The sequence below is a fragment of the Gadus morhua genome, chromosome 15, assembly GCF_902167405.1.
Source record: "Gadus morhua chromosome 15, gadMor3.0, whole genome shotgun sequence".
In the NCBI taxonomy this organism is placed as follows: domain Eukaryota; kingdom Metazoa; phylum Chordata; class Actinopteri; order Gadiformes; family Gadidae; genus Gadus; species Gadus morhua.
This window is the reverse complement of record NC_044062.1, coordinates 20,246,918-20,266,151: the sequence shown is the minus strand read 5'-3', so window position 1 is coordinate 20,266,151 and position 19,234 is coordinate 20,246,918. Positions and strand designations below refer to the sequence as shown.

General features: G+C 40.6%; 1 protein-coding gene across 2 annotated transcripts in view; it reads right to left on the bottom strand.

Annotated features, from left to right (window-relative positions):
- Positions 1 to 18,692, bottom strand: part of b3gnt2b (UDP-GlcNAc:betaGal beta-1,3-N-acetylglucosaminyltransferase 2b) — a 26,036-nt gene extending 7,344 nt beyond the window's left edge. Inside the window, exons 1-3 of one of the 2 annotated variants that reach the window (XM_030378901.1) lie at positions 18,382 to 18,692; positions 12,091 to 12,186; positions 4,303 to 4,454 (exon numbers count right to left, since the gene is read on the bottom strand). The gene's annotated coding sequence lies outside the window, so the exon portion shown is untranslated. The remainder of the gene's footprint in view (positions 1 to 4,302; positions 4,455 to 12,090; positions 12,187 to 18,381) is intronic. The other variant, XM_030378899.1, reaches the window with a different exon arrangement.
- Between the last annotated feature and the right edge of the window lie 542 nt (positions 18,693 to 19,234).

Here is a 19,234-nt window from a genome sequence, read left to right as displayed (position 1 = left end):
TAATTGCCCTAAATGACTGAAGCTATTGGTTTGTTATTTGGCCAGGTTTACTTTCAGCTACAATTGTTTTAAGAAAATTGAAGACACTAGACCAAAAGTGTCTTCATGCTCTGAATCATTCATTAACAATCCTTCCCACAATGTCAAACATAACGGTCAGAGTAACAAACAATTAAAAGAACAACAAGAACATTATTTCACAACTATTTGCATGGGCTGTAAGCATAACATTGTTTGACGCAAATGTGGATGTTAATGGATGTTTCAGAATGTTGGTCATGTTAAGCTAATTAAGATTGAAGGACTTCATTTATAGATCAAGTCAATCCTGCTCGCGGGTAGCCCTGCCCAGCCGCGGGCTACGGAAACGCCAATATAACCGAACAGTAGCGCACCGCTCGGTGGAAACGAGGCATACAACTGAGCGGGTTTGTTGGTTCTCGGAGAATAGACTTGAGGGGGTAACCCCTCCCTCCAGGCTGCTCCACAGCCAGCGCTCCTGCTTATTGGTTCATAGCGCAGCCATGCGCTATAGAGTGGCGAAGTCACGCCCCTAGCGGTAGCACCCATGGGACCTATGAGATTGAAAAATATGAATGGGTTTCAATGGAGAGATAGTAATTATTTTTGGTCCCAGTTTTATATGCCCTGGATTACACATATGTTGTTTGTGGATTTAAATGATAATTTTTCATGTCAAGAGTTTGACCGTTTATTGTGCAATTGGTCAGTTAAAGGTTGTAGAGAAAACACAATGAGAAAGACTACATGTCTCGTATGTGCCGTCACGCTCCCTGAGACTGGCGTGGACAAGACCGACAATCTCCCCATTGGCATAACTGAAACTCTCCACATGCCCCGATTTATAATGGTTTTCACCTCTTTCGATGCTTTTATCCTCCCCTTGGGAAAAAACTAACATAATCAAACTTCTTTACGAAAATGTTTAGTTTTCTTTGCATTAAAAAATTATCATTTAAATCCACAAACAACATATATGTAATCCGGAGCATATAAATACTGGGACCAGAAAATAATTACTTTCCCTCCATTGAAACCCATTCATATTTTTCGAATTCATAGGTCCCATGGGTTCTACCGGAAGGGGCGTGACTTTGCCACTCTATGAACAGACGTAGGCGGGATCAAGATCCCTTAGCTAGTCACACCCACTCAGAGGAGTACTTTCGGGGAAATTAATGGGAGTCAATGGAGGCTGAGGGAGGAACGTCCTCCCTGAAGTAATTGTCAATAGGCGATGCTAATGTCCCTTTACCGAGGAAAACGAACATTACAGATACAAAAGGTGTTAAAGTAGTCATATTTAAGGGCATTAATTCATTAGTAGTCTGGGCAATCTACATTTTTTATTCTCAACAATGTTAAGGAGGATCTTCCTCCCTCTCCTCACTGGAGAAGCCTCCACCTTCTGGCTAGGTTTCCTCATCTAGCCCGTTCTGACTAATTTCACTCTCACTCCATAGAGTACAAGAGCGCACTTAAATTGATTTCACGTCCTTCGCTTTAATCTTGTTTTCCCAGTTTTACCTGGCCAAACGCACAAGGCACAGGGACATTTAGTTATGATTGGGACCCTCAAACTCCGCACAAATGTAATAGTAGTACTGGGGTACTGGTGGTACCAGTACCCCATCCACATTCATACACTTTCATCATCAGGATTGGTTGAAGGATCCGAAACAAGAAGGAACCAGCTGCTTGTGTGTATGTCGAGGAAAGGCATCTAACCAACTAGTGCTTTGAATGACTACAGGTTAAAACGTCGCTGAATAAAGGCAGCCTATTGACCATTTTCAAATATATATATTTTTTATTAAAAACATCTGCATAGTTCTTTTGAAATGTTCTGTGAACTGTATGAGCCGTGTGTTGCACATCATAATTAAAATTCATACAAATAAAGATTTCTCTCAGAACAAAGCTATAGAAAACCTGGTTCTAATAATGATGGCCTGAGGACTGTGAATGAGAGCTTAGGACAGGCCATGGGGCTATTGTGCTTTGTGTCCCTGCATACACATTCTCTCGTGACCGCACTCCACTCGGCCTTACTCCATTGTCCAAACATCAATCCACGGTTTGTCTTGAACTTCCTGTCCGTTATCGACTTAACCCATGAACTTCCTAAACACGCTCAAATATCTAATATATAACAGGTCACCTCCAGTCCAAAGACAAATGAGAGAGAAACACTTCTATCGCCATTGAGCACAACATTATTTCCTAAATATTGTAGGACATAAAAAGTTTAACCAGAATGTCCCATTCAAACCTGATACATGCCTACAGCAAGCATTGCTATATCAATTGAGTTAAAAATTGACACATTTTAAAGGAAATATTGATTAACGAATATATGAAAATAAGCAAAGCATGTCATTCAATACATATTCTGTAGTGCTATCTAGTATTCCATTATTGTGACCACGTATGTCTTTGTAAAACAGTTGATTCAGTGTTGAGTGGATACTGAAACATCCTCTCATCTTTTCTTCTCCCCCCTTTTTCCTGTTTCTCCCTCTAGGAATCAGGTTACCGTTGTGTTGCCTCTTAGCCGCGCCCAACCCTGCCCACACAGCCTCCAGTGCACTCCATCTCTCTGCCACTCGCTTTCTGCTCATTTAATAATGCTCTCCCACGCCCTCTCTCATCACAATCATACTATATCTCAATCCAGATCCAACATGATTAAAATCCTGATTAAGCGGATTATTTCAACAGCGTCATTCTAAACATATCATTCTGCACGGTTGGGATGAGCACATGAACATACAATTAAACCTTCCGCTCTTCTCTAAGCAAACACAGAGGATTCTGGGAGATGTTGGGAGTAGTGGGGGAACCAGGGGAAGGAAGCAGAACCACATTTCAACAAGCCCGCTGCTCTTAAACTACTAATTAGCAAGGGGTGGACGATAAAAAACATGGCTAGATAGGCATACTGAGTTGCATGGAAGAGTGCTGTGGAAGAAACTAAAAATTGTAAGCCACGCTATTACCTTCCATCTTTTGGTCAGATTGTACAACTCACAGTCGCAAGGAGCTTTTTACAAGAGCTCTCGCTGCACAAGGGCTCTGTTAGAGGTGCAGGCCCACGACATGCATCAAGTGGGGTTCATATGTAAAGCCTGATTATCAATGCCCCTCACCGGGCTCCACAAGCGCAACTCCTACAACGCCCCATAAACGTCCCGAAAGGGCAATGAAAAACATCCCAAGTAAACATTAAAAAGAAAGAAGCCTTATGATAGGAACCAGGACATAGGCCATTAATGTTAATAATTATCTAATGGCAAAATAACTTTTCCTGTACAAATATCCGGCTAATTGACATACATCTCTTTTCCCCACCATAGCCTCCTGACAGGCGTGGTAAAGTTGATTATAACAAGTATCCACAACTCTTCCTGTCTTGCAATACGCACTGGATTGTCCCTGCAGTAGAATTAGAGGATCAGAGGTAAAGCCTCAATATCTCAAACAAATGTCCTTGACTTCTGCCTTATAATCTGGTAATAGCACCAGGCCTCAGCAGTGGATGCATTGTATCATACACAGAAAACAAAAAATTTCATGCAATATTTGCTGAATCAAATCACAGGTTATGTGTCATCCTGAATGTCCAGAGGGATTCAACAGTAGTTTCAACAATGCCCTTAAGCTACCAATGAAGTTACCATAGAATGGCAGCACTACCTACATTGAGTGGTAGGGACGTTTATCTAGTAAAATACTAAGTCAACACAAGCTAATCAGCAATAGCAATTCCAGTAACTGGTTCTTTATCAAACGTGGCTTTGTCCCCAAGTTTTCACTGTTTCAGTCACTCAGTATATGTTGTGATGGTTGCGGTGAAGTCTGAAAATGAATATGTCAGAGGAAGTCAGCCTGGTCATATAAACATTTGATACAAAAAAATATAAATAAATATGTAAGGGCTGAGGACAAAATTAGACATTGGAAATAAGTAAATAGTGTCAATGTCTATTTGATCTGAGTGTTTTGTTCCTGATAGAAGGTCACTTCAGGGGAAGTAGCGACTCTCTAACAGGGTTTTTATACTTGTAGCTATTGCTGCAATACAAGTTAAAGGATTTAACAAATACCCGTGACGGCCTACTTTATTCACATCTACAGCTCCATTGCGCCTCGATGTGTGTTATTGCGTCGGCATGTGCGATATACTAGGATAATGGGGCAATGTTGAGCATATGTGTTGAAAGAGGGTCTTTATGCTAGATGTGTGTGCGTGTACATTTTTATGTGTGTGAGAGATCTTACCTCTGATTGAGAGACCGGGTCTCCTGAGCTTGTCTTGTTGAGGTGTGCAGTTTGCACCTCTCTTACCCCATGCTGAGCTCCACCCCCATTGGGGAAAGCAGCCAATGAGAATCAAAGAAGGGCATCAGGGCTGGGGAATGACAGAATAGATCCTAGAGGGAGGGAGAGAAGGAGAGAGGGAAAAGGGAGAGAGGACAAAGGGGAAAGAGGCATGAGCAAATGAGTAAATGAGGTTAACGGACGCTAGCCAATAACTCAAATTACGAAGTATAATATATTAAAACATGAAATATTCAGTCTTTTCTGTTTGAGGTAGTAGTTGAAAACAATCCCCACACTGGGTGGACAACTGAGACTGAAACACTTTTTAGTTTTAACTAGTGCTGTCAGTTAAACGCGTTATTAACAGCATTATACAAACGTTAACTAATTTTTTTATCGCACAATTAACGCAATTATTATTTTATTTTTTCTTTGGCTCAAAACAAAGAAGCAGTAGCCTGACTGCTATGTTCAAGGCAGTATGTTTGTATGTTCATCATTTAATTACACTATAGGCTTTTTTTTTTGTATCGTCCTGTTTTGATCAGTTTATGCCAATGTTGTTATCAATAAAAAAACATTTGCTCAAGGCAAACCGATGCACTTCTCCATGTTGATAAGAGCATTACAATGAGAAAAAATAATGGGACAAAGAAATCAAGGGATATTTAGAATAGAAAAAAAATTGAAGTTAACTATGACATTAATGTGATTAATCGCGATTAAATATTTGAATCGCTTGACAGCACTAGTTTTAACATTTCAGTCAAAGACCTTCGTCAGACTTATCCGACTGAAAAGATCCATCTGATTTAGCTCTTACAATATCATATTCAGACACAACAGTTACTCACACAGATGTGGGAATCCTCAATTTTATATTCTTCCATACATTATAACATTTTAATATTCAACCTCCCTGCCAAAACCCATCCAGCCCTCTCATCTAGCTTTAGGTTTTTGTCAATGCCTCTCTTTTGTAGGCATTCAGGAGCCATGGGCCACAACCACCGCCAACCCAGGCAGGTGCCAGCAACACGGTTTGAAGATAGTAGCAGAACAATGCTGGATTTGCATATGCCGAACAATCACAGGACAAGCAGAAGGTGAAAGAATATGGGTGATGATAGTGTAGTGGCTAGGGTGTCTTACGAACCGAAGTATAGTACAACATCCGCAGCCTCCACTCCATGCTTCACACCTCCACCTTTAAGACATGTGTCTGTATTCAGCCAGCCCAAGCCTACTTTGAGATTTACATTTAGTTTGCTAAAACACAGTCCCCTCTGTATTCCTTGTATGCAATTTCGTTCTGCAAGTTCTGCATTTTTTGGTTTGAAGATTTATTTTTAGTCAAGAAAGGTGATTCATACATTGCACCATTAAGCCCTCATCGTTTCAGGGAAACAAAGATGATTTAATTTTTTAAACGATCAAAACCACTGATCGTTTAAAAGTCCATAGATAATTTGTATGAAAACTGTTTGAAGCTATGGTCCTGAAGAAGAACAATTTAGAAGGTTTTCCAACATTGTCACCATTCAGCTAAATCTATCCTGACGGACATTAAGGGTCCAAGAGGCAAACATTTTCAGCATGCAAAATAAGGCATGTCCACCAGTTTTCCAGATGATGAAGTTTACACACATGTAAAAAACTATTTACACCATTGGCGATGCAAATATGTGGCATATTCTTTATAATAATGGTGCCGGTGAAAAGATGGATGGAATACTCAACCTACAGCCTAGTGAAGACGAACTAATGCTCCGACCTTTCTGCCTATTATTTATTTGGCAAAAAAGAAATGTTTATTGGTTGAATTACCTCTAGCGGGCAGAATGTTTAATAAAGGCATGGCAATGCATAAGCCTGTGTAGTGTAATGGTAAATATTAATAATAGGCTACATTTAGCATTAAAAAAATGCATTTAAAAATAAGGATTGAAATTCAAATGGGATTTTAGAAGAAGATTGACAGTTGCTTTCACAGTACTGCTGTGACTGACAGCAAAGTTGGATTCCACTATCCCAGAAAACTGTCCCGATCAGAGAAAAAAGCCAGGAGAGGTCCAAGGTCATATGGTCACAAAGACAGGTGAACCAGTTGACTGAGACCATTCCTCTCAGGAATGGTCGTAGGCTGTGGCATTTTAATCAAAAAGATAGGACTTGCTTTAGTGCTAGAGTTTTAGCGAGAATTGAAGTGTGATCCTTGTCAACCGTAACGCAGTTTACGGTCCCTATGAGTTCTGCACTCAGATGAACAGTCCCCGGAGCGAGCAGAAAAGGTACAGGAGAAGAATAACAACGAGAAGGACAATACGTACAGAGCAATGTCCAAAACATGGAACAGAGGCAGACTTCCCTCAATCTAAAATCTAGTTCTCTAAAATCTCTCTCTCTTGTCTCTAAACCATGGAACTGAAAGTTCCACACTATCTCACGCAAATATCGTCATTTGGAGCACAACTTTCCTAGCGTTCCGTCTCGGGATGAGGAACAAGGTTCGTAGGACTCAAAGCATGAGTGGCTCTGAAAGCCACTGATGTCCACCAAGCAATCCTACTGGATATTATAGTTTAGCTTTTAGAATTATGAAAATAACAGACATTTATTTAACAAAAATAATCACTTTATATGGGAAAAAAAGGATTAGCTTTATAAATAAAATCGTGTTTTAAACAATTCACCACTGGCTGATTGATGCATGTAGATGTTTCTAAATATACTATCTGAATAATCGCACAGAAAACCTAACGATTATCCTAGTTTGAACTTATGTAGAGACAATTTAACATACAAATTACAACTCTTAAAATCATACCTATAGCACATTTTATTCCCCAACAACCCTAAATACATCTAATCTGGAGACCCCGATATGAAAGGCTATTAATTTCCCTGCTCTGAGCTCCACATGCGCAGTAATTTTTTTTAATGAATGATCATATTGGCCATGACAATTTCATGGTATATTTATTTTCTGTAAAATTGTATACATTTCTCAATGCAGCTGCACTGCTAATGAATCTTTAATGAGCAATGGAACACAAACATCATTACAACTGATGTTTGTGAGCATTAAATGAATGCCAGCTGCTCAGAATTATCAAGTCAATTTTAACAAGGGACATCCCTTTGCACCAATTTCATATGAAATTACATTTTGTTTGATTTGCATTAGTAATGTAAATAGTGATTGTTGAATAACATTAAATTATCTATGAGATGGAAATTCCTCCCAGGGATTCAAACTAGCCAGAGGTACGCTAAATGACAGACAAATCTGATGTTTGTGAATCAGAATGAAGGAGGACTGCCTAGTACTGCTTGTATTCCAGTAAAAAACCACGTCGCTCTCTGACGTGAAGAGGTGATTTGTCTCAGAGAAAGAGAACATGAAATTTCATTCTGTTGTAAATTATTAGGGCTGTCCCCGACTCGGAATTTCGCCGAATCAGATCTGCTTTTTCAGTCCAGAGATTCGACTATTCAGCGGCCATGCAATAAATTTGATTTCCTGTATTCTGGTGCATTTTGGGGATGGCCTAAAGTCAAAGTCAAAGTCAAAGTGTGTTTATTGTTGCATGTACCAAATTGCTTCAGCACAGCAAAATTCTTACGACTTGGCAAGCATCATTCATCTACGCAGTAGACATCATACATATAACAAAAATAACATAAAACTCTATAACATTATGACAATAAAACATATAAAATGAAAGTGAAGTGAATTGTATGAGTGGGGGAGCAGGGAGTAGGTGGAGGTGGCAACTGTTCAGAGGTTCAGTGTTTCTGATTCAGAAGCCTTACAGCCAGGGGGAAAAAGCTATTTGTGAGTCTGGTAGTCCGTGTTCGGATGCTCCGGTAGCGTCTACCAGACGGCAGCAATGAGAACAGTCCATAGCCTGGGTGGCTGTTGTCCTTTAGAATCTTTTTTGCTTTCCTCAGGCATCTACTGTTGTAGATGCCTTGCACGGAGGGGAGATGGCTGCCGGTGATACGCTCCGCTGTCTTCACCACCCTCTGCAGGGCCTTGCGGTCGGCAGCGGAGCAGCTACCATACCAGGCAGTGATGCAGCCTGAGAGGATGCTCTCAATGGTGCATCTGTAAAAGTTTGTTAAAGTTTTTGAAGACATGCCAAACTTCTTGAGTCTCCTCAAGAAGTATAGCCGCTTCTGTGCAGTTTTGACTGCTGAGCCTGCCTGCATGGACCAGGTTAGGTCATCCTTGATACCTATTAACCTACTATTCATTCAGATTTATAGCCTACATCCTGACTTGCAGGGCTTGGACAAGCTCACACATATACAGACCTACTTTATGGCCATTCAACCAGCCATTGCTATTTTACCCATTGTTGTTATTCTGATATTGAGACAAATCATGATCACTGTCCTATAGTGTCCATTATTTGTGATTCTCAATGTCTACTTCAAATGCAGTTAGAAATATGTGACAGTTGCTTCATTTTGTTTATATGCTACAGGCCGAAAGACTAAATTAATATGAAACTTACTTGCTCCTTTTAAGTATAACATTGCCTTGGGAGTCCAATTCCACCACTGAAAAGGGTGGAAAGTGCTTACAACTCTCTGCTAGTTAGCGATCTATCTCTTCTCTACATGTAGTTGTGTTGCGTGAATGCTGTTGAGGGAGGTAGCCTATTTGATTGATTCGCTGAATTGTCCTATCATGTGGTGTTCACAAAAAAGAAAAAACGATACCATTGGCCTGGGGCGCACACTGGTATGACCCGAGGGTGAATTTTCTTGCGCCAATGAAAAGCCGTCTCTGCTTGATAGACAGCAAAAAGTTAGAGAGCTTGCATTGACTTCAACGTGGCCGGCGCCCCTGCCTTGGAGGAGGGCTTTATTTCGAATGACCAATAACTAGCCTAGCCCCAATCATTGACGTTCAGACGCATTTAAATGGTGGCTGACAGTGACAAGTATAACACACAATTAAACGAGGATAAACGCTATGCATCTTTGTTGATTTATTTCGTATTGATAAAAGTTGAATAGTTGGCAGTTTAATTAGGCTCCTGCCCATAATGCGTCAGATAATGAACACGGGGCTCATGTATAGGCTAGTGGATAGTCCACTATATGAGCCCCGTGTTCACGATCTGATTGCATTTATTGAGCCCGAAAGAATACACAGTGCTGTGTCGCCACCACACTGACTGCGCTCCTAGAGAAAATGTAGCAATAATGTAAGGGGAGACAGCCGCTTCCCTCTGCGATATTCTGTATAGCAAACAAATTTACAATGAATCAATCGCCACAGTGACATGGACTCACCACTGGGATGCTGACGGCGTTTCCCGCCTAATTTTCTTTCCTTTGGCGGCCCACAGTCAAATTCTGGGTTCCTAAATTGGCCCTCAGCTGTCAAATCTTTGAGAAACCCTGGTCTAAATAAACCGTCCGTGCACCAACCGTTGTGGTTTAAATTTGTATCCATTTCAGCACACGTCCTGCCGCATCAGCCCTTCTAAAATATATAATTATTACTGCATTATTCTTGAAGAAAGTGGTCCAATCCTTGGACGCTTTTAACTCACTTTATTTGTTAAAGTAGGCATGTTTCGGTATGGTAACTATGAAGCTTAAGGGAGGGAATTGTATCCAACGCGTGGAGAGGAAAATATCGTGATCTACCTCAAGCCCCCGGGCTTAGGCCCGGTGGCTCACCGCCGTCTACCTAGTGATCTCTGTCCTCTCCACTTCGAATCACCCGCTACTGCCCGTCAAGTGGGCGTGGCCTATGTGAAGTGGGCCTGGCCAGGGTGACGTAATGGCTTCGGCTTCCTCACTTGTCTGAGGTGCTGCCTTCGGTGGATGGAGCAGCTATTGCAGCCTTCAGTAAGGTCCTGCTCCCCCTGTGGCTATGTATAGTATTTACGGCTTATATGTTTGGTCCTGCTCCCTAGTGGTTATGTGTGGGTAATACAGCTTGTGTGTTTGAATCTGCTTCCTAGAGGCTATGTGGAGGCAGCTTATGTTCTTAAAATACTAGGGCTGTAACGATACACAAACTCACGATTCGGTTTGTATCACGATTTTTGACCCACGGTTCGATACATCCCACGATTTTTTGAAATTCAAAAAGCATTTTATTTAAACAACACTTATATACCAATTAACTTAATGTAACATTTAATAACAAATAATTTGGAACCCTGAACAGATTTGAACGAAAGAATACTATTAAAGTATAGCTAAATGAATAAAGAAATAACGTGTGGGAGGATGGTTTAGTCAAATATCCTTATTAGCACTTCTTATTAGGCTATGTAGCTTAAATAATGACTTAATCAGGCCGTATAGAATGCAACATGTTTAATAGCCTAACTTTCAATAGATGGAGAAAAAACTGAATGTCATGAACGTCGCAATAACGAGGCGTTACGAGTAGCATGTGTGTGCGCCAGAATGGCAATGTGCGTATGCGTGTGTGAGTGACGTCAGCGAGTGAGTGGACGAGCGAGGAGAGCGAGCGGTAGCGCGTGTGTCTAGTGAAGAAGCGAACGAGTCCGGTAGAATAAAGTACCCATCCTGTCAATAATGGCCGCTTCATTCCGACCTATAAGCAGACAAACTGCCAGTCAAATCACACAAAACACTAGAGACAGGATCACACAGGCCCCCTCTGGATAAATGTCGTTCATATCGCATATGAGCACTTCGACGGCTATGGAGAAATGCGATCCTCCGTAGCCACGGAGGATTGCAGTCGCATACTTACGGCATCGATAGGAGGGGGCGCTGTCAGCAGACTATTATTTAGACAAATTATTAGCAAATTTCAATCGGACAATTTGACCGCAGAGTTAGAAAGGGCGTATCGCGCTTCTGCCTTCTCACACCGCGAGACAGGTTCGTGGCTTTGAGTATCGCGATTTTCGGTTTGATGCGCGTATCGTTACAGCCCTATAAAATACCTAACATTATAATCCATATAAATATTATTCCTGTGCCTTTCAATGTTTTCGATTTTTAGTTTTATTAATGCACACCACTCACTGACGAATAAAATAAAGGAAGTCGGGGGAAACCCCCGCAGTCTACTCAGATTCTCTGAGTCGACTGCGGGGTTTCCCGACTGATGATTCCAATCATCGACTTTCAGGGGACAGCCCTATAAATTATACAACAGTTAGTTCCGAACAAGTAATTTGATTAGACAAGAGGCATTCCATGAGTACTGATAGAGTTTAACAGCACTGAGACATTTACCTATACATGCATCACTCCGCTTTACAGGTGTTCTAATAACCGTTAATGTCATTAACGGTCTTTATGTAGCTTTGATTGCAACAAACTTTGCATCGCAAAGATGGACATGTTTCCAGACATAACCCATGAGTCGATATCACTTAAACATATGAATGGTACGAAAAGTAGCAAGCTAGTGTGTTAATGTGTTGCTTGGAAACAGTTCAGATCAAGTCCAGTTTAAGGATCTATTTTTGTTGGCCAAGCCAAATAAATCATGAAATAAACAAACCAATCATAATCTTTTGTTGCTTAAAAGTTAACTAATAATTGGCGCTTGTAGAACTGTTGTATAAAAGCAATATCACACTTGTGCTGTTCTATATCAACACGGCTGTGATTATATTCGGCACTCGGCCTACTGGATCATAGCCGTGCTCATATTCAATACAACAGCACTCCCTCTCGTGTGATATTGCTGGACATTAACTGAACTGATTGTTCAGGGAGGGGGTTTACCTCAAATCAGTGGGAGAGGTTAATCATTCATGTGCCGGGGACGCTGTGTGACACCTCCGGTAAACAGATAGGTAATCTTGTACGTTTACCCTCTACCTAAACACACACACACACACACACACACACACACACACACACACACACACACACACACACACACACACACACACACACACACACACACACACACACACACACACACACACACACACACACACACACAGTTCTGTTTAACAGTAACATGCGAAACAAAAGGGGAAGCCTCTACTGTGCTACAGAGCACATCATTTAGGAAATGATGGGCACCACATTAAGGAAGTACAGCCCTTTCTATAGATAGACTAATTTTACCTGCCAAGAAGTGTTTATAATGCAACAGGACCGTGTAAACCAGGCTTATGTGGCTCATTAGTCATGGGCAGTGGGCCTAGCTCTGCAGTTCATCTGTTCTGTGTGTCTTGTAACACAGACATGTATCATTTCCACTTCGCTCAATGAACCCAGAACAAATCTGAATACCAAATATGAAGACATATGAATGTTATTATGTATCAGTGCGATGCAGGTGTTACAATTCAAAGTGTGAATAACACCCATGGGGACAGGATAGGGCAACAATTTGAACGCTTTTTCTTCTGATGAGGCCTCTATTATCAGTCAGCTAGTCAATCTTGACCCCAAAATGAACCCAGATACACCAAGGACAGAAATAGATAGGGAGCCATAGTTGACCTACAGGACAAAGACAGGTTAAGAGGGGTGAATTTCATATAGTGTCTGGAACACTTTTGTTAAAAATGATAATGGCAAGCACTGTTTAAACAACAAGGTTGAGTCAACTCTTTCTCTGGAAGGGATGACTTATGTTGCACAAGTTTAGGCAGAGGTTGTGACATAATGGACAAAAAAGGTTTGGAAATAAGTTTGAAGCCGTGCCACCATTTGAACTGCATGCATTTGCCAACCAAGGCAACAGTACCATGCGAGATTTCCCCACTGATCAGACCATTTTTGGACCACATTGGGGATTAAAATCCACCTTGTTAAAAATCGAACGAACAGCAAGATAATGCAGAATGATAATCGACAGTAATAACCTTTCAATTAAAGCCTTAGTGAAAAAGGAAAGAGTCAGTCAATTCAAACACACAATTTGGATGCTTCTTTGCGTTCAGATGCAACCTGGTATGTTACATTTAAAGACAGCCTGATTGAGGGACTGAAATAGAGGCTAAAGTGCATGGTGTGTGATACAGGAAAGCACTTGAGGTGATTTGGTACCTGGATACCAAATATCTAAAGTACACACCACTATTCACACCAAGCCACTGAGATAATTGAACATATACAATCATGCCCGTGTGTGCAATAGCATATGCCCATAATAACCATTTAAGAGTTTAATGTCCCCTTAACATATCCCAAATGGGTAAAAGCTGTGGCCATTGACCCAAAACAACTGCTAAACTGGAAACATAGATCACTGATACACAGTGTTAAATACAGTAATCAAACATGTACATCACTGGTAAATTTCCAGAGAGATATGCCACTCAAATGAATAGAATACCACGCCCAGGGCATTATAAACATTGTTGTTAGTATTAAAATATTAAAATGGTGATGGTTGGGAAGTGTGGAGGAGACAGTTGGTTTGAACACTGGCATTCTCTTTTGGAATGAAACTCGGGTTCTTTTAAAAATGTTTGTGCTGATCTCTGGCTGACTATTCCGGTCCACCATGTCAATAATGGAATGGAAATAATGGTAATGGACAAGAACATGTCACTTTGAACTACTCAAGATCTCACACACACACACGCACACACACACACACACACACACACACTCTTGAATGTGCTTTTATAGTCCGATTCCATGAAAGTGAGAAAACAGAGGAACCTGACTATGTTTGAGGAATAATGAAAGTAAAGTACATGGAAATGAATCACTCAAGGGTGTTGTTTCCGGTGGCTCTTGAATAGGGCATTATTTCTAAAAGCAAGTTGGTCTTTATCTCTCCAAAAAGCATTGTGGTCTGTTTGATGGAAGTTACTTGAGTGCTGATGAATCATCATCATTGAGTGATGGTGAATCATCATCATCATCCTACCAATTCATAAAAGCTAGCATGTATAGTTTCAAAAGTGATCGTACTACATTGAGAACAAACATCAGAATTGTAACTGGTAAATGGTTTTGCCAATTACCAATCACCTATTGAGTACAGTACATCATATCCTAATGAGTGATTTACTGAGTGAGTGTGCATTACGTTTTGTTTTATAGATCCAAAAAGGAACTATAAAAAACTAACTAAATTAATTACCTAAAAACGAACTGAATTAAGCCTTCAAAACATGGTAATAATTCAGGGCTGCATAGTACCGTTGTGTGTTATTTAAAATGAACAATGAATCAAGACACACGCAATGTTGGCTTATTCTCTCCTCCAGAATAGTGCCTTACAGGAGCGGATTAGACCCTGCCCAGTCTTTTTGATACAAGGCCACAGCTCAGCCCAAAGACATGTTATGGCAGGCTTGACATGGCAGCTCAGGTTATTGTGAGGGTGGAATTAGCCAACCGTTTTGATGGAGAACACAGGGCCTCCATGGCATGACAAAACACAAGAGACATCTGCTCGAAAACAGGGGTCAACCGCAGTCAGACTTTAGTCTACAAGATGAAGGGACGGAAACAGGATGTTACTGCAGTATAGTAATAGAGTAAGGAGACACAGGCATAATGTGTGTTCACTGTTTAGGCACTAGGCAGCAGATTCACAGACCCGCATGCAAGACTCAAAATGAATCTCACACACACACACACACACACACACACACACACACACACACACACACACACACACACACACACACACACACACACACACACACACACACACACACACACACACACACACACACACACACACACTTTCACTTGGGTCATGTCATGTGTTTGCAAAATGCAGACATGTACACATGCTTGTAGCAACTACGAAAGCAGCAATTACCTTGATTCACTATTAACTGCACTACTTAACCATCACGGTTTGGTAACCGATTGTTACCAAACCGATTGTACAACATCCTTTCACCAAAATATCCCATTTAGAGTATTTAATTATACTGGAGTTATACTTTTTAATCATAGTGTAAAATAGAATAGCGAATTGTTGTTCACGGCTGAGGGGGATTAGGGGGGGACGTTAATCACTCTTTTATAGGAAGTTGGTAGCTAAAACAAAACTTTGGCGAAACAACTGCACACCTTCCTGTTGTAAAACGCAACCATCCTGCAGTGCAAGTACACTTTTGCTTTTAACGCCGAGGTAGACTTCCAGCCCCATACCATGATGGGACCTTATCATTAATCATTGTATCCCTCGTGGTTAACAATTCTGCTTTAACAAGATTAAAATGAAACAAGTAAGCAAGGGTTAGTTGTTATAATATATTCGGGGAAAGCCAATCAAAACAGTGACAAAATGTGCAATGCTAAACCAATTAAATCGTTGATACAGCCAAACATATGCAGTTCTGTCATGGTAGTGAAGAATGGCAAGTGACAAGTTGTTAGGGTAAGCTAAACAATAGGAACCATGGCTCCAAGTCTTGGCAAGGGGGAGACGTTTGGCTGCATGTTCTCCTTGTGAACGATGTCCCTTTCTTAACACTATGAATTTTGTCTCATTTTTTGCACTTATAAGGATAAGTACAAACTCTTCCAAATGTTTTTTTTATACTGGTTACAGGTTACTTTGATCCAAGTATTACAGCTAGATACATTTTATGACAATAATGTAATTTTGTAATTAGATGTAACTATGCAGCTAAGCATATATTATGCCCTTGCAATAAGTTTGAACACACCTCCAAGATGCTTTAAAGAGTTGTGCTTTGTCAGGTAGAGGGTCCTGCAAAAATATGGATTTGCTTTTCCTGGTGTTGTTAAAGTTGCAAATGTGTAAGATTGCGTTAGCCGGAGGGATTGACTTAATAACCACTTTATAAATCCTCCTTTGGTGGTTGAACCTCTAAATGATTTATCGAAGCACATCCACATAAACACCAACAGATTTACATCATGATCTGTGTGAAAGTTAGTAGCTCCTCCCCATACAGCTAATTGGTTCCATTGGCGCACATGTGATGTTTTTGTGGCTCTAAGCATAACTGCAGGGTGAGCGGTAAATTAGCCTAAATACTGTGTTCATCATCATTCATTATTAAAGCCACCAGTTAGCCTCATCACCCTTATTAGCTAATGTGTAGTAATAATACAAACCACTGCATGTTACTCTACAATCAGCTGTATTGATCTGACTGGAAACTTTATGTGATAAATGGAACAACAGGATATACAAGTGAACATCAATTCAGTCTGTCTCCATTAGACTTCTGACGTGTGCTGATTTTTTTCCCCCATACCAAAACAATAAAAGTAAATCGGTACATTATCAGATATTATATATATCAGCTGTTACATCATATGTCATGAGGCCATTTTATGCAAAAAAAAATATAGAAGACACGTAAAAAAAGAAAAAAGAAAAAAAAATCGATCTATATCATATCATCGATCTATTTGTGTGTAATTTCTTGAGTTTTTCTTTTCTTTTCTTTGCAATAGCTTAGCTGGCTTTAGGTAGTTAAATGAATCCTGAGGCTACGTAACAACAAACAGTGAATACAATTTACTGACCCTAACCCTAAACTGTGATACAAACCATTATTATTATTATTATTATTTTTTTTTTTCGTTTTGCTATAGGCCTATTTATACAAATCCAATCCACATGGGTTCTTGGAGTTGAATCCATTTTTGTATACGACAGACTACTAATGTTTCCGGCACTGACACACAGTCCTGATTCTAAATATAGGAGAACGTTTTATCTTTTCCAGTTTTGTGCTATTGTTGTTTCTCCACGTACAACCTGGCCAATATCAGAGCTTCACATACAAACTGACCGTTGTTGTAAATTCACATACAAACAGACTAAACAGCAATGAAAATATCTCCAGGAGAAACTCAATTCATCGAACTTACACTAGTATGCATCAATTCCTACACAGATACTTACACACACTTTTGCAACTGCAGAACTTGACATTAAAGTTGCAATACAAAAGGATACAATCTGCCAATAATGTCAAACCAACACTGCGGTCGTTTGGATTCAAGGTCTTCCCATGAACTTCCCACTTCTGTTCGTTTCATAATTTCAAGTGGACATCACAGGAGGTTGTATTAACAGCATGATGATGGGCAACACAGCCTCATTTCTTTTGTACCACTATAAAAAGAAAAATAATTTCGAAGATGTCCTAAATAGGCCTAATATGTTATTTTCCACATTCTCCACACCTGCGGTTACCGGTTTAAACTCCGGCTCTGCCCGCGTTGTACTCACTGGAGAAAGTTTGGTCTTATCACCAAAAGGCCTTATCAAAATAGTCTGCTCCGACGTCTTACTTCCACCCACTGACTACAGCCACAACCGCCCTACTCAGTGGATGGCTTTGAGAACCAGGTTTTGAGAAACCAGGCTATTAGAACCAGGCTATGAGAACCAGGCAGTGACCGCGAAATATTCTATAACACTATAGATCTAATTGCATTCATTCAATTAAATGTCAATTCATTTTTAAAAAGTTTATTCCGAGTTCCGAGTGTTCTTGAACGCAGCATCGCTGTATCGTTCAGTCCATAACTTCAGTAACACCGACCATAACTTAATGTTATAGGTCTGTGTCGGAGAACACAGACCATTATCGTACGTGCTCACCAAGATATAACATGAAGTTATGGTAACCATAACTTTATGTTATATCTCGTTGAACACAGACAATAACTTTGTTATATCTCGTTGAATACAGACCATGACTTCATGATACATCTCGGTGAACACAGACCATAACTTCATGGAGCCAGGCGGTGAACACAGACCATAACTTCATGTTATATCTCGGTGAACACAGACCATAACTTCATTTATATCACGGTGAACACAGGCCATAACTTAATTTATACCTCGGTGAACGCAGGCCATAACTTCATGTTATATCTCGGTGGACACAGGGTCGGTTTCCTAGTAAGAACTTAATGGTTTACTTTTTCGTGTGTGTCTCAGCTCATTCTAATAATAATTTACAAAAATTAACCATTGAATGTCTACGCACAAATGTGAAACTTCATAAAAGTGATTTTACTACTTGAAGAAAAATCTAGCGTACTTCGATGTTGCCAGCAATACATACGGTTTAGTCATGAAGAACATACCTTTTGTGTCTTTTGTGAGCAGGTAGCCTGGATGCAACAAGCAGATATATTCCTGGATCTCATGCGTCTCAAGAAAACCCCGAAATCGACGTAGGACTCGGACTCGATCGCCACACTTAGTTTTCTTTTAGTCTTGTAAGGAGCGCAGAGGAAAGCCTTTCGGTCTCGACCTGGTGAATTAAGACATCATACAAAATGTGAAACTGGCGAGGTAAATGTAATGTTCATTATGTTGCCCAGCCATGATTCTCGTGTGTGAGCCTGGCTATGATTGAACAGTTGCTCCTCCTGAACGGTGACGCAGCTTTGTTATTCAGAGACAGAAAACAGGGCGGGGCACTGGCGCTCCGTCTTTACACTGCTCTCTCTCTCTCCAAAGCGAACAGGTGGGAGCCTGTTCGTACCTCGAAACCTAACTGAGACTGCGAACCCTTCCCACACACACACACACACACACACACACACACACACACACACACACACACACACACACACACACACACACACACACACACACACCCTTTTTCATGCAAAGAAAGTGCCACCCAATTTAGAGAGGTTTCACTGCTAAATAAAGTAACGACAAATGTATTATTTTTCAGATAGATCGTCTCTTCTTGCCAGAACACAATCTGGAACGCAATCCAAGATTCATGTGATGGGAACACGCAGCTCACACCTATATGAGCAATTAATGGCTTGACATGCATCCGATACAGCTGGCCCTGAACGCTGAGATCAGAATCAGTGTAGCGGATGAGCGCTCGCGCTCTGTTCATGCCTGGAGACAGCAGTACTCCAGGCATGAACAGAGGGCCGAGGAGGATCGGTTTGCATGTGTCTCTGCTGTTCC